We start from the raw sequence: 16,911 nt of genomic DNA, 5'->3' as shown, positions 1-16,911 counted from the left end.
GCATGGTATCTGAGGAGGAAGAAGCAGCAGATATGATTGATGGGGTGGCTGATGGTTGTTGAGGTCCGTTGGTTCGCATTTTTGCAAAGTGGGATTCCCACAGTAAAGCATGTGCATGTGAAGGAGCGTACATGTAGTCAAATTATTGCACTTTTTACCTTGACTCAATTTTTTTGCAAAGTTGGCAGAATATGTGAGATCACTCCCACTCATCTTTGCAGTATCAAAAAAAAACAAGCTAGGCAACCCTTGCCACTCCTGTGAGCTGTAGACATGTGAATGCTGCTGGTCACAGCCACAGTTGTGGCGAGGATGCATTGCTCATCGTGGCTACATCACTACGCATCTGCGACGTATGGCACAATGTAACCTCCTTATCTTCCTCCTCATCAGATGACCTACTCAGCAGTTTACCTCTATGTTCACGACAACTGGGATCTAACATCTCATCATCATCCTCTGTGTTATCATATTCCTCGCCGTTGGAGTCACCCTCATCCTCTTCCTGCCCTGAGTGCACAGTACAGTCTGTGTGAGCCTCAGACATCTGAGTCTCATCAGGATCACCTCCCCCCAGGGGTTAATGTCTGATGACGAGTGTCAGGATGCTGTTCAGAGGGCAGGATCCAAGCATTTGAGTACATATCTGATGACCATGGCATAGAATGTGAGAACAGCTCTTCAGATTCACCCATTTGAGGCTCCGTACAGTCAGTTGTATGGCTAGAGAGTTGGGACGTGGGGGAAAGTGAGGGGAATTTGGGTCCCAAAACAAATGCACTAACAGGGTGCAGTGGACCCAATTAATGATGGTGCCATCTTTAATTGGGTCCATTGCGCCCTGTTAGTGCATTTGTTTTGAGGCCTGGGCAGGTAAGTGTCTCTGCCTTTTTTTTGTTTTTTTTTATAGATTTTTTTGAGGATTTTCAAGTCCTCTTTTTGTGGTTTTTAATTTAGGTCCCACCTCTGTGGACTGTACTGGGTGTGATGTTGACACTAATCTTCAGGAGGGCAAATTTCCAACGGATGAGAGAGGATCTTGGTGCAATTAACTGGGACGATATCCTGGGACACATTTATTAGCATCATGGATAGGACCTGTACACAGTATATACTCGCTGTTATCTGCCGCCCCTAATCCTGCACCCTTCCCTTTAATGGTACGAACATCTCTGCTACTCGCTGTTATCTGCCGCCCCTAATCCTGCACCCTTCCCTTTAATGGTACGAACATCTCTGCTACTCGCTGTTATCTGCCGCCCCTAATCCTGCACCCTTCCCTTTAATGGTACGAACATCTCTGCTACTCGCTGTTATCTGCCGCCCCTAATCCTGCACCCTTCCCTTTAATGGTACGAACATCTCTGCTACTCGCTGTTATCTGCCGCCCCTAATCCTGCACCCTTCCCTTTAATGGTACGAACATCTCTGCTACTCGCTGTTATCTGCCGCCCCTAATCCTGCACCCTTCCCTTTAATGGTACGAACATCTCTGCTACTCGCTGTTATCTGCCGCCCCTAATCCTGCACCCTTCCCTTTAATGGTACGAACATCTCTGCTACTCGCTGTTATCTGCCGCCCCTAATCCTGCACCCTTCCCTTTAATGGTACGAACATCTCTGCTACTCGCTGTTATCTGCCGCCCCTAATCCTGCACCCTTCCCTTTAATGGTACGAACATCTCTGCTACTCGCTGTTATCTGCCGCCCCTAATCCTGCACCCTTCCCTTTAATGGTACAAACATCTCTGCTACTCGCTGTTATCTGCCGCCCCTAATCCTGCACCCTTCCCTTTAATGGTACGAACATCTCTGCTACTCGCTGTTATCTGCCGCCCCTAATCCTGCACCCTTCCCTTTAATGGTACGAACATCTCTGCTACTCGCTGTTATCTGCCGCCCCTAATCCTGCACCCTTCCCTTTAATGGTACGAACATCTCTGCTACTCGCTGTTATCTGCCGCCCCTAATCCTGCACCCTTCCCTTTAATGTGCCTGTTGACTGTATGCTAAATGCATTTGTTGCATTGTATTACTTACTGCTGTCCATCCATGCTGGGGCCACAGGAGACATTATTGTGTTCATGGTGTTAGAGCAAATGCTTGCAGCCAGGTCTAGTGCCTTTGATCTTGTAACTTCCCCCGGGGTGTTGGCCAATTGCTAATTTATCCCAAATAAGGACCCACAATCCCTCTCACCTGATCCTTCAGTCAGTCCAATAAATTTAGTAGCATCTTAAGGGGTGCACGCGTGTGGGGTCAGGCACACGCATCTCTGCAGCAAAGCATCACGGCAGCTAAGCATACAGACGCCGCAGTTATTTCAACGGCAGTTAGTCACGGCAGGAGTCAGGACCCCACTCTATGTTCTGTTTCTTCTGGGTGTGTCTTCCGAGTAAGCACTTCTTATTACTTGAATCTAGCTTTCTATTAACCCATCTTACTTCTTTGCCATGTTTACCTATGCCCCTACATTGTTTGCTCCACTAGTCCTCTCTCTCCTTCGCTATCACAAATCCCAGCATTCCCTAACCTAATAATCATCTCCCCTTCCCTCTTACCTCCCCACCTGTCCTCCTCTGCTGACCTGCTCCTCAACCTCAAATCTGTCCAACAAACACATAAAACAAGTCGGCCACTCTCTTTCTCCCACCTGCTCTCTCTCTCTCCTTCTCCTCACTGCTGGAGACATATCTCCCATCCCTGGACCCCCACATCTCATACCTCCCATTACTACTCCCTCCTATCACTCCCTATCCAACATGAACTTCCGCACTCTTTCCAACATAAAACCCGTGCCCCTGACGCCCACCCCCCTGCTCCCTCTCTCTGGAGCAGTCTGGAATGCCCGCTCAATCTGCAATAAGCTTCATGTGATTCACGACCTTTTTCTCTCCCGCAATCTTGCCTTCCTTGGCCTCACAGAAACATGGCTAACACCCTCTGACACCGCCTCCCCTGCTGCGCTGTGTTACGGAGGCCTCCACTTCACCCACACCCCTCGACCCGGCAACAAACATGGTGGAGGAGTGGGTCTTCTCCTTTCTTCAAACTGCACCTCTAACCCAATCCCACCTCTTCCCTCCCTTATCCTCCCCTCTTTTGAAGTCCATTCTGTCCGCATCTACTCTCCCTCCAACCTCCAAGTGGCCGTCATATACCGACCTCCGGGCCCGGCCACTGCCTTTATTGACCAATTCTCCACCTGGCTTCTTCACTTTCTCTCTGCTGACACTCCCACCATCATCATGGGTGACTTCAACATCCCCATTGATACCCTTCAGTCAACAGCCTCCAAACTTCTGTCCCTTACCTCATCCTTTGGACTTACTCAGTGGTCCTCCGCAGCCACCCACACGGATGGGCATACACTAGACCTGGTATTCACCCGTCTCTGCTCTCTATCTAACTTCACCACCTCCCCTCTCCCTCTATCCGACCACCACCTGCTCACCTTCTCATCCCTGTCCTCCTCACCAATCATCCATATCCAGCAACATGCGCACCCACGCAGAAACCTTGCACACCTAGACACCCACACACTCTCTGACTCCATCCTACCGCTGGCATCCATATCCTCACTCCACGACACAGACGGTGCTGCTGCTTTCTACAATGCCACTCTCGCATCAGCTATTGACACGGTTGCCCCTCTCGTCCATGGCAGAGCGCGACGTATCAATAGACAACCTTGGCATAATAACACCACCAAAAAGCTAAGGCAAGTGTCCAGGGTTGCGGAGCGGCGTTGGAAGAGAACACAATCGCAAGACGACTTCACTGTATTCAAACAAGCAACACTCGCTTTTAAATCTGCACTCACCTCTGCTAAACAGGCCTACTTCACAACCCTCGTATCTTCCCTATCCCACAACTCCAAACAGTTATTCAAAACATTTAACTCCCTCCTCCGCCCCCCACTGCCCCCTCCAACCTCCCTCATCTCTGCTGAGGACTTTGCCACACACTTTAAAAATAAGATCGACCAGACAAGGCAAGACTTTATTGTTCAACCACCACAACCCCTTTGTATACCAGACCAATGCCCAAACCCCATAACCTCCCTATCCAACATCACTGAAGGGGGACTTAATTGTCTCCTCTCCAAATCCCACCTCACCACCTGTACGCTCGATCCCATCCCATCCCACCTCCTCCCCAACCTCACCACCACACTTATCCCATCCCTAACCCACCTCTTCAACCTATCACTAACTTCTGGCACCTTCCCCTCTGCGTTCAAACATGCCACAATCACGCCTATCCTTAAAAAGCCAACCCTCGATCCAACTGCTATGTCCAGCTATCGCCCAATATCGCTGCTCCCATTTGCTTCCAAACTCCTGGAGCAGCACGTCCATGCTGAACTCTCCTCCCACCTCTCATCTAACTTGTTGTACGACAATCTACAATCTGGTTTCCGCCCCCATCACTCAACTGAGACTGCCCTGACCAAAATCACTAACGACCTACTTACCGCCAAAGCTACTGGACAATACTCTGTACTCCTCCTTCTAGACCTGTCCTCTGCTTTCGACACAGTTGACCACTGCCTCCTACTACAGATCCTCTCCTCCTTTGGCATCAAAGACCTCGCCCTTTCCTGGATCGCCTCGTACCTTTCCAACCGCACATTCAGCGTCTCCCACTCCCATACTACCTCATCCCACCCTCTCTCTGTTGGAGTCCCCCAAGGCTCTGTTCTAGGACCCCTACTCTTCTCAATCTATACACTTGGCTTGGGACAACTCATAAAGTCCCATGGATTCCAGTACCACCTCTATGCTGACGACACTCAGATCTACCTCTCTGGCCCAGACGTCACCGCTCTGCTGTCCAGAATCCCAGAGTGCCTATCAGCCATATCCTCCTTCTTCTCCTCTCGCTTCCTCAAACTCAATGTGGACAAATCTGAACTCATCATCTTTCCTCCATCCCACAAATCTTCCTTACTTGACCTATCTATCGCAGTCAATGACATCATGCTTTCCCCTGTACCCGAAGTCCGCTGCCTCGGAGTAACCTTCGACTCTGCTCTGTCCTTCAAACCACACATCCAAGCTCTTTCCACCTCCTGTCGCCTCCAGCTCAAAAATATCTCCAGGATCCGTCCTTTCCTCAACCCCCAATCTACTAAAATGCTTGTGCACGCCCTCATCATTTCCCGCCTTGACTACTGCAACATCCTTTTCTGTGGCCTCCCTGCTAACACCCTTGCACCTCTCCAGTCCATCCTTAACTCTGCTGCCCGACTAATCCATCTCTCTCCTCGCTACTCCTCCGCTTCCCCCCTCTGCAAATCTCTTCACTGGCTCCCATTCCCTCAGCGTATCCAGTTCAAATTGCTAATACTGACCTACAAAGCCATCCACAACCTGTCTCCTCCATATATCTCTGAACTAATCTCTCGATATCTTCCCTCACGTGACCTCCGGTCCTCCCAAGACCTCCTTCTCTCCTCCACACTTATTCGCTCCTCATCCAATCGCCTCCAAGACTTCTCCCGAATATCCCCCATCCTCTGGAACTCTCTGCCCCAACACGTCCGACTATCAACCACAGTCGGATCCTTCAGACGGAACCTGAAAACTCATCTCTTCAGGAAAGCCTACAGCCTGCACAGACACCGCTGCTGCCTCATCACCAACGAAGCTACCGCCTCACCAACACCGGAGCTACTGCCTCACCAACACCGGAGCTCCTGCAACCCACAACCTACTGTCTCCTTCCCCATAATCCTGTAGAATGTAAGCCCGCAAGGGCAGGGTCCTCGCCCCTCTGTATCAGTCCGTCATTGTTAGTTTTTTTACTGTATGTGATATTTGTAACTTGTATGTAACCCCTTCTCATGTACAGCACCATGGAATCAATGGTGCTATATAAATAAATAATAATAATAATACCGTATGGGACTAAACATACTAGAAATAGGAGGAAACCAATATGGCTAAATAGAGCTGTAAGGGGTGTAATAAGTGACAAAAATAAAGCATTTAGAGAATTAAAGGAAGTAGGTAGTGATGAGGAGGCATTAAATAAATACAAAAAATTAAATAAATTGTGTAAAAAGCAAATCAAGGCAGCAAAAATTGAGACAGAGAGACTCATTGCCAGAGAGAGTAAAAATAATCCCAAAATATTCTTTAACTGCATAAATAGTAAGAAACTAAAAAATTATAGTGTTGGCCCCCTTAAAAATAGTCTGGGTGAAATGCTGGATGAGGAAAAAGCCAATATGCTAAATGACTTTTTTTCATCAGTATTTACACAAGAAAATCCCATGGCAGATAAAATTACTAGTGATAAAAATTCCCCATTAAATGTCATCTGCTTAACTCAGCAGGAAGTACGTTGGCGTCTAAAAATCACTAAAATTGACAAATCTCTGGGCCCGGATGGGATACATCCCCGAGTACTGCAGGAATTAAGTACAGTCATTAATAAACCATTATTTTTAATCTTTAAAGACTCCATAATAACAGGGTCTGTACCACAGGACTGGCGTATAGCAAATGTGGTGCCAATATTCAAAAAAGGGGACAAAACTGAACTTAGTAATTATAAGCCAGTAAGCTTAACCTCTACTGTGGGTAAAATTCTGGAGGGCATTCTAAGGGATGCTATACTGGAGTATCTGAAGAGGAATAACCTCATGACCCAGTATCAGCACGGGTTTACTAGGGACCGTTCATGTCAGACTAATCTGATCAGCTTCTATGAAGAGGTAAGTTCCGGACTGGACCAAGGGAACCCAGTGGACGTAGTGTATGTGGACTTTTCAAAAGCTTTTGATACGGTGCTACACAAAAGGTTGATACATAAAATGAGAATAATGGGGATAGGGGAAAATATGTGTAAGTGGGATAACAGCTGGCTCAGGGATAGGAAAAAAAGGGTGGTTATTAGGGTTGAGCGAAACGGGTCGGCCATTTTCATAAGTCGCCGACTTTTGGCAAAGTCGGGTTTCATGAAACCCGACCCGATCCCTGGGGTTGGCCATGCGGTACGCGACTTTCGCGCCAAAGTCGCGTTTCAATGACGCGAAAAGCGCCATTTCTCTGCCAATGAAGGTGGACGCAGAGTGTGGGCAGCGTGATGACATAGGTCTCAGTCCCCACCATCTTAGAGAAGGGCATTGCAGTGATTGGCTTGCTTTCTGCGGTGTCACAGGGGCTATAAAGGGGCATCCTGCCGACCGCCATCTTACTGCTGCTGATCTGAGCATAGGGAGAGGTTGCTACCGCTTCGTCAGAAGCAGGGATAGCGTTAGGCAGGGTCCATTAACCCCCAAACCGCTTGTGCTGTAGCGATTTCCACTGTCCAACACCACCTTTTGTTTGCAGGGACAGTGGAGGCTACATTTTTTTTTTCCTCAGCGCTGTAGCTCATTGGGCTGCCCTAGAAGGCTCCCAGATAGCTGCATTGCTGTTTGTACACCACTGTGCAAACCAACTGCTTTTTTCAAAGCACAAATCCTGTTGCTCCTTCCATTCTGCACAGCTTTCTTGTTTGTTTGTCCACACTGTTGGCTTTTTTTGTGCAGCAGTCCACTCCTTGTTATTGCTGCCTGCCATACATTGCTGAGATTAGTGCAGGGAGATAGTAATTGTAGTACAGTCCCTTTTTTTTTTTTGTTTCGTTATATCTCTTCAAGCCACTTTCTGCCACAGAAAATATACTCTAATACAGTGGCTCAGATTTATTCACTAGTTTCACTGAAGAAGAAAACGGTGCAGATTAAAATTGGCAAATCTGTATCAGTGGCAGTCCTGTGTGTGGCATCTGTGTCTCATTTTCTGGCACAGAAAACATACAGTCAAACAGTGGACCTGATTTCTTGCCAATTCTCCCATAAATAAAAAAAAAATAGTGGGAGATTAAGATTGGCATTTCTGCTTCAGTGCCACTCCTGTATGTGCCACCTGTCTCAAATTGTGTGCCACATTAAACATAGTGTGTAATACTGGGCCAGATTTCTTTTCAATTCTCCCTGGAAAAAAAAATAGTAGCAGATTAAGATTGGCATTTCTGCTTCAGTGCCACACCTGTGTGTGCCACCTGTCTCAAATTGTGTGCCACATTAAACCTAGTGTGTAATACTGGGTCAGATTTCTTTTAAATTCTCCCTGAAAAAAAATAGTGGGAGATTAAGATTGGCATTTCTGCTTCTGTGCCACTCCTGTGTGTGCCACCTGTCTCAAATTGTGTGCCACATTAAACCTAGTGTGTAATACTGGGTCAGATTTCTTTTAAATTCTTCCTGAAAGAAAAAATAGTGGGAGATTAAGATTGGCATTTCTGCTTCTGTGCCACTCCTGTGTATACCACCTGTCTCAAATTGTGTGCCACATTAAACCTAGTGTGTAATACTGGGTCAGATTTCTTTTAAATTCTTCCTGAAAAAAAATAGTGGGAGATTAAGATTGGCATTTCTGCTTCTGTGCCACTCCTGTGTGTGCCACCTGTCTCAAATTGTGTGCCACATTGAACCTAGTGTGTAATACTGGGCCAGATTTCTTTTCAATTCTCCCTGGAAAAAAAAATAGTGGGAGATTAAGATTGGCATTTCTGCTTCTGTGCCACTCCTGTGTGTGCCACCTGTCTCAAATTGTGTGCCACATTAAACCTAGTGTGTAATACTGGGTCAGATTTCTTTTCAATTCTCCCTGGAAAAAAAAAAAAATTGGGAGATTAAGATTGGCATTTCTGCTTCAGTGCCACTCCTGTGTGTGCCACCTGTCTCAAATTGTGTGCCACATTAAACCTAGTGTGTAATACTGGGTCAGATTTCTTTTAAATTCTCCCTGAAAAAAAAAAGGGAGATTAAGATTGGCATTTCTGCTTCTGTGCCACTCCTGTGTGTGCCACCTGTCTCAAATTGTGTGCCACATTAAACCTAGTATGTAATACTGGGCCAGATTTCTTTTAAATTCTCGCTGAAAAAAAAATAGTGGGAGATTAAGATTGGCATTTCTGCTTCTGTGCCACTCCTGTGTGTGCCACCTGTCTCAAATTGTGTGCCACATTAAACCTAGTGTGTAATACTGGGTCAGATTTTTTTTAAATTCTCCCTGAAAAAAAAAATAGTGGGAGATTAAGATTGGCATTTCTGCTTCTGTGCCACTCCTGTGTGTGCCACCTGTCTCAAATTGTGTGCCTCATTAAACCTAGTGTGTAATACTGGGTCAGATTTCTTTTAAATTCTCCCTGAAAAAAAAATAGTGGGAGATTAAGATTGGCATTTCTGCTTCTGTGCCACTCCTGTGTGTGCCACCTGCCTCAAATTGTGTGCCACATTAAACCTAGTGTGTAATACTGGGCCAGATTTCTTTTCAATTCTCCCTGGAAAAAAAAATAGTGGGGGATTAAGATTGGCATTTCTGCTTCTGTGCCACTCCTGTGTGTGCCACCTGTCTCAAATTGTGTGCCACATTAAACCTAGTGTGTAATACTCGGCCAGATTTCTTTTCAATTCTACCTGGAAAAAAATTAGTAGGAGATTAAGATTGGCATTTCTGCTTCTGTGCCACTCCTGTGTGTGCCACCTGCCTCAAATTGTGTGCCACATTAAACCTAGTGTGTAATACTGGGCCAGATTTCTTTTCAATTCTCCCTGGAAAAAAAAAATAGTGGGGAATTAAGATTGGCATTTCTGCTTCAGTGCCACTCCTGTGTGTGCCACCTGTCTCAAATTGCCTGCCACATTAAACTTAGTGTGTAATACTGGGCCAGATTTCTTTTCAATTCTCCCTGAAAAAAAAAAATAGTGGGGGAATAAGATTGGCATTTCTGCTTCAGTGCCACTCCTGTGTGTGCCACCTGTCTCAAATTGTGTGCCACATTAAACCTAGTGTGTAATAATGGGTCAGATTTCTTTTAAATTCTCCCTGAAAAAAAATAGTGGGAGATTAAGATTGGCATTTCTGCTTCTGTGCCACTCCTGTGTGTGCCACCTGTCTCAAATTGTGTGCCACATTAAACCTAGTGTGTAATACTGGGCCAGATTTCTTTTCAATTCTCCCGGGAAAAAAAAATAGTGGGAGATTAAGATTGGCATTTCTGCTTCTGTGCCACTCCTGTGTGTGCCACCTGTCTCAAATTGTGCGCCACATTAAACCTAGTGTGTAATACTGGGCCAGATTTCTTTTCAATTCTCCCTGGAAAAAAAAAAAAATTGGGAGATTAAGATTGGCATTTCTGCTTCAGTGCCACTCCTGTGTGTGCCACCTGTCTCAAATTGTGTGCCACATTAAACCTAGTGTGTAATACTGGGTCAGATTTCTTTTAAATTCTCCCTGAAAAAAAAATAGTGGGAGATTAAGATTGGCATTTCTGCTTCTGTGCCACTCCTGTGTGTGCCACCTGTCTCAAATTGTGTGCCACATTAAACCTAGTGTGTAATACTGGGTCAGATTTCTTTTAAATTCTCCCTGAAAAAAAAATAGTGGGAGATTAAGATTGGCATTTCTGCTTCTGTGCCACTCCTGTGTGTGCCACCTGTCTCAAATTGTGTGCCACATTAAACCTAGTGTGTAATACTAGGTCAGATTTCTTTTAAATTCTCCCTGGAAAAAAAATAGTGGGAGATTAAGATTGGCATTATTGCTTCAGTGCCACTCCTGTGTGTGCCACCTGTCTCAAATTGTGTGCCACATTAAACCTAGTGTGTAATACTGGGTCAGATTTCTTTTAAATTCTCCCTGAAAAAAAAAAATGGGATATTAAGATTGGCATTTCTGCTTCTGTGCCACTCCTGTGTGTGCCACCTGTCTCAAATTGTGTGCCACATTAAACCTAGTGTGTAATACTGGGTCAGATTTCTTTTAAATTCTCCCTGAAAAAAAAAATAGTGGGAGATTAAGATTGGCATTTCTGCTTCTGTGCCACTCCTGTGTATACCACCTGTCTCAAATTGTGTGCCACATTAAACCTAGTGTGTAATACTGGGTCAGATTTCTTTTAAATTCTCCCTGAAAAAAAAAAATAGTGGGAGATTAAGATTGGCATTTCTGCTTCTGTGCCACTCCTGTGTGTGCCACCTGTCTCAAATTGTGTGCCACATTAAACGTAGTGTGTAATACTGGGTCAGATTTCTTTTAACCCCTTCCCGACCCATGACGCCACGTAGGCGTCATGAAAGTCGGTGCCATTCCGACCCATGACGCCTATGCGGCGTCATGGAAAGATCGCGTCCCTGCAGGCCGGGTGAAAGGGTTAACTCCCATTTCACCCGATCTGCAGGGACAGGGGGAGTGGTAGTTTAGCCCAGGGGGGGTGGCTTCACCCCCTCGTGGCTACGATCGCTCTGATTGGCTGTTGAAAGTGAAACTGCCAATCAGAGCGATTTGTAATATTTCACCCATTATAACGGGTGAAATATTACAATCCAGCCATGGCCGATGCTGAAATATCATCGGCCATGGCTGGAAATACTAGTGTGCCCCCACCCCACCCCTCCGATCGCCCCCCCACCCCCCCGATCTGGCCGGTACACTGCTCCGGCTCCCCTCCGCCCTGTGCTCCGCTCCCCCCCGTGCTCGTGTCCGCTCGCCCCGTGCTCCAATCACCCCCCCGTGCTCCAATCACCCCCCCTGCACTCCGATCCACCCCCCCCCGTGCTCCGTTCCACCCCCCCGTGCTCCGTTCCAGCCCCCCCGTGCTCCGTTCCACGCCCCCCGCGCTCCGTTCCACCCCTCCCGCGCTCCGATTCCCCCCCCCCGTGCTCCGATCCCCCCCCCCGTGGTCCCCCCCCACCCTATCATACTTACCGATCCAGCCGGGGTCCCGTCCGTCTTCTCCCGGGCGCCGCCATCTTCCAAAATGGCGGGCGCATGCGCAGTGCGCCCGCCGAATCTGCCGGCCGGCAGATTCGTTCCAAAGTGCATTTTGATCACTGAGATATAATCTATCTCAGTGATCAAAATAAAAAAAATAATAAATGACCCCCCCCCTTTGTCACCCCCATAGGTAGGGACAATAAAAAAATAAAGAAATTTTTTTTTTCCCACTAATGTTAGAATAGGGTTAGGGTTAGGGGTAGGGGTAGGGTTAGGGTTAGGGGTAGGGTTAGGGGTAGGGTTAGGGTTAGGGGTAGGGGTAGGGTTAGGGTTAGGGGTAGGGTTAGGGTTAGGGGTAGGGCTAGGGTTAGGGCTAGGGTTAGGGTTAGGGTTAGGAATGTGCACACGTATTCTGGTCCTCTGCGGATTTTTCCGCTGCGGATTTGATAAATCCGCAGTGCTAAACCGCTGCGGATTTATGGCGGATTTACCGCGTTTTTTTCTGCGCATTTCACTGCGGTTTTACAATTGCGATTTTCTATTGGAGCAGTTGTAAAACCGCTGCGGAATCCGCACAAAGAAGTGACATGCTGCGGAATGTAAACCGCTGCGTTTCCGTGCAGTTTTTCCGCAGCATGTGTACAGCGATTTTTGTTTCCCGTAGGTTTACATTGAACTGTACACTCATGGGAAACTGCTGCGGATCCGCAGCGTTTTCCGCAGCGTGTGCACATACCTTTAGAATTAGGCTATGTGCACACGGTGCGGATTTGGCTGCGGATTCGCAGCAGTGTTCCATCAGGTTTACAGTACCATGTAAACATATGAAAAACCAAATCCGCTGTGCCCATGGTGCGGAAAATACCGCGCGGGAACGCTGCGTTGTATTTTCCGCAGCATGTCAATTCTTTGTGCGGATTCCGCAGCGTTTTACACCTGTTCCTCAATAGGAATCCGCAGGTGAAATCCGCACAAAAAACACTGGAAATCCGCGGAAAATCCGCAGGTAAAACGCAGTGCCTTTTACCCGCAGATTTTTCAAAAATGGTGCGGAAATATCTCACACGAATCCGCAACGTGGGCACATAGCCTTAGGGTTAGGGTTGGAATTAGGGTTGTGGTTAGGGTTAGGGGTGTGTTGGGGTTAGTGTTGTGGTTAGGGGTGTGTTGGGGTTAGGGTTGTGATTAGGGTTATGGCTACAGTTGGGATTAGGGTTAGGGGTGTGTTGGGGTTAGTGTTGGAGTTAGAATTGAGGGGTTACCACTGTTTAGGCACATCAGGGGTCTCCAAACGCAACATGGCGCCACCATTGATTCCAGCCAATCTCGTATTCAAAAAGTCAAATGGTGCTCCCTCACTTCCGAGCCCTGACGTGTGCCCAAACAGTGGTTTACCCCCACATATGGGGTACCAGCATACTCAGGACAAACTGCGCAACAATTACTGGGGTCCAATTTCTCCTGTTACCCTTGTGAAAATAAAAAAATGCTTGCTAAAACATAATTTTTGAGGAAAGAAAAATGATTTTTTATTTTCACGGCTCTGCGTTGTAAACGTCTGTGAAGCACTTGGAGGTTCAAAGTGCTCACCACATATCTAGATAAGTTCCTTGGGGGGTCTAGTTTCTAAAATGGGGTCACTTGTGGGGGGTTTCTACTGTTTAGGCACACCAGGGGCTCTGCAAACGCAACGTGACACCCGCAGACCATTCCATCAAAGTCTGCATTTCAAAAGTGACTACTTCCCTTCTGAGCCCCGACGTGTGCCCAAACAGTGGTTTACCCCCACATATGGGGTATCAGCGTACTCAGGAGAAACTGGACAACAACTTTTGGGGTCCAATTTCTCCTGTAACCCTTGGGAAAATAAAATATTCTGGGCTAAATAATTATTTTTGAGGAAAGAAAACGTATTTATTATTTTCACGGCTCTGCATTATAAACTTCTATGAAGCACTTGGGGGTTCAAAGTGCTCATCACACATCTAGATAAGTTCCTTTCAGGGTCTAGTTTCCAAAATGGGGTCACTTGTGGGGGGTTTCTACTGTTTAGGCACATCAGGGGCTCTGCAAACGCAACGTGACGCCCGCAGAGCATTCCATCAAAGTCTGCATTTCAAAACGTCACTACTTCAATTCCAAGCCCCGGCATGTGCCCAAACAGTAGTTTACCCCCACATATGGGGTATCACCGTACTCAGGAGAAACTGGACAACAAATATTGGGGTCAAATTTCTCCTGTTACCCTTGGGAAAATTAAAAAATTCTGGGCTAAATAATTATTTTTGAGGAAAGAAAACGTATTTATTATTTTCACGGCTCTGCATTATAAACTTCTATGAAGCACTTGGGGGTTCAAAGTGCTCACCACACATCTAGATAAGTTCCTTTGGGGGTCTAGTTTCCAAAATGGGGTCACTTGTGGGGGGTTTCTACTGTTAAGCCACATCAGGGGCTCTGCAAACGCAACGTGACGCCCACAGAGCATTCCATCAAAGTCTGCATTTCAAAACGTCACTACTTCACTTCCGAGCCCCGGCATGTGCCCAAACAGTGATTTACCCCCACATATGGGGTATCAGCGTACTCAGGAGAAACTGGAAAACAACTTTTGGGGTCAAATTTCTCCTGTTACCCTTGGGAAAATAAAAAATTGCAGGCTAAAAGATCATTTTTGAGAAAATAATTTTTTTTTTTATTTTCATGGCTCTGCGTTATAAACTTCTGTGAAGCACTTGGGGGTTCAAAGTCCTCACCACACATCTAGATTAGTTCCTTTGGGGGTCTAGTTTCTAAAATGGTGTCATTTCTGGGGGATCTCCAATGTTTAGGCACACAGGGGCTCTCCAAACGTGACATGGTGTCCGCTAATGATTGGAGCTAATTTTCCATTTAAAAAGCCAAATGGCGTGCCATCCCTTCCGAGCCCTGCCGTGCGCCCAAACAGTGGTTTACCCCCACATATGGGGTATCAGCGTACTCAGGACAAACTGGACAACAATATTTGGGGTCCAATTTCTCCTATTATCCTTGGCAAAATAGGAAATTCCAGGCTAAAAAATCATTTTTGAGGAAAGAAAAATTATTTTTTATTTTCATGGCTCTGCGTTATAAACTTCTGTGAAGCACCTGGGGGTTTAAAGTGCTCAATATGCATCTAGATAAGTTCCTTGGGGGGTCTAGTTTCCAAAATGGGGTCACTTGTGCGGGAGCTCCAATGTTTAGGCACACAGGGGCTCTCCAAACGCGACATGGTGTCCGCTAACAATTGGAGCTAATTTTCCATTCAAAAAGTCAAATGGCGCGCCTTCTCTTCCGAGCCCTGCCGAGTGCCCAAACAGTGGTTTACCCCCACATATGAGGTATCGGCGTACTCGGGAGAAATTGCCCAACAAATTTTATGATCCATTTTATCCTACTGCCCATGTGAAAATGAAAAAATTGAGGCGAAAAGAATTTTTTTGTGAAAAAAAATTACTTTTTCATTTTTACAGATCAATTTGTGAAGCACCTGAGGGTTTAAAGTGCTCACTAGGCATCTAAATTAGTTCCTTGGGGGGTCTAGTTTCCAAAATGGGGTCACTTGTGGGGGAGCGCCAATGTTTAGGCACACAGGAGCTATCCAAACGCGACATGGTGTCCGCTAACGATGGAAATAATTTTTCATTCAAAAAGTCAAATGGCGCTCCTTCCCTTCCGAGCCTTACCATGTGCCCAAACAGTGGTTTACCTCCACATGTGAGGTATTGGTGTACTCAGGAGAAATTGCCCAACTCATTTTAGGATCCATTTTATCCTGTTGCCCACGTGAAAATGAAAAAATTGAGGCTAAAAGAATTTTTTTGTGAAAAAAAAGTACTTTTTCATTTTTACGGATCAATTTGTGAAGCACCTGGGGGTTCAAAGTGCTCACTATGCATCTAGATAAGTTCCTTGGGGCGTCTAGTTTCCAAAATGGGGTCACTTGTGGGGGAGCTCCAATTTTTAGGCACACGGGGGCTCTCCAAACGTGACATGGTGTCCGCTAAAGAGTGGAGCCAATTTTTGATTCAAAAAGTCAAATGGCGCTCCTTCCCTTCCAAGCCCTGCCATGCGCCAAAACAGTGGTTTACCCCCACATATGAGGTATCAGCGTACTCAGGACAAATTGGACAACAACTTTCATGGTTCAGTTTCTCCTTTTACCATTGGGAAAATAAAAAAATTGTTGCTAAAAGATAATTTTTGTGACTAAAAAGTTAAATGTTCATTTTTTCCTTCCATGTTGCTTCTGCTGCTGTGAAGCACCTGAAGGGTTAATAAACTTCTTGAATGTGGTTTTGAGTACCTTGAGGGGTGCAGTTTTTAGAATGGTGTCACTTTTGGGTATTTTCAGCCATATAGACCCCTCAAACTGACTTCAAATGTGAGGTGGTCCCTAAAAAAAATGGTTTTGTAAATTTCGTTGTAAAAATGACAAATCGCTGGTCGAATTTTAACCCTTATAACTTCCTAACAAAAAAAAATTTTGTTTCCAAAATTGTGCTGATGTAAAGTAAACATGTGGGAAATGTTATTTATTAACTATTTTGTGTCACATATCTCTCTGGTTTAACAGAATAAAAATTCAAAATGTGAAAATTGCGAAATTTTCAAAATTTTCGCCAAATTTCCGTGTTTATCACAAATAAACGCAGAATTTATTGACCTAAATTTACCACTAACATGAAGCCCAATATGTCACGAAAAAACAATCTCAGAACCGCTAGGATCCGTTGAAGCGTTCCTGAGTTATTACCTCATAAAGGGACACTGGTCAGAATTGCAAAAAACGGCAAGGTCTTTAAGGTCAAAATAGGCTGGGTCTTGAAGGGGTTAAATTCTCCCTGAAAAAAAAAAATAGTGGGAGATTAAGATTGGCATTTCTGCTTCTGTGCCACTCCTGTGTGTGCCACCTGTCTCAAATTGTGTGCCACATTAAACCTAGTGTGTAATACTGGGTCAGATTTCTTTTAAATTCTCCCTGAAAAAAAAGGGAGATTTAGAATGGCATTTCTGCTTCTGTGCCACTCCTGTGTGTGCCACCTGTCTCAAATTGTGTGCCACATTAAACCTAGTGTGTAATACTGGGCCAGATTTCTTTTCAATTCTCCCT

This window comes from Ranitomeya imitator, chromosome 5 (genome assembly GCF_032444005.1).
Source record: "Ranitomeya imitator isolate aRanImi1 chromosome 5, aRanImi1.pri, whole genome shotgun sequence".
Classification (NCBI taxonomy): Eukaryota; Metazoa; Chordata; class Amphibia; order Anura; family Dendrobatidae; genus Ranitomeya; species Ranitomeya imitator.
This window is presented reverse-complemented; position numbering follows the sequence as displayed.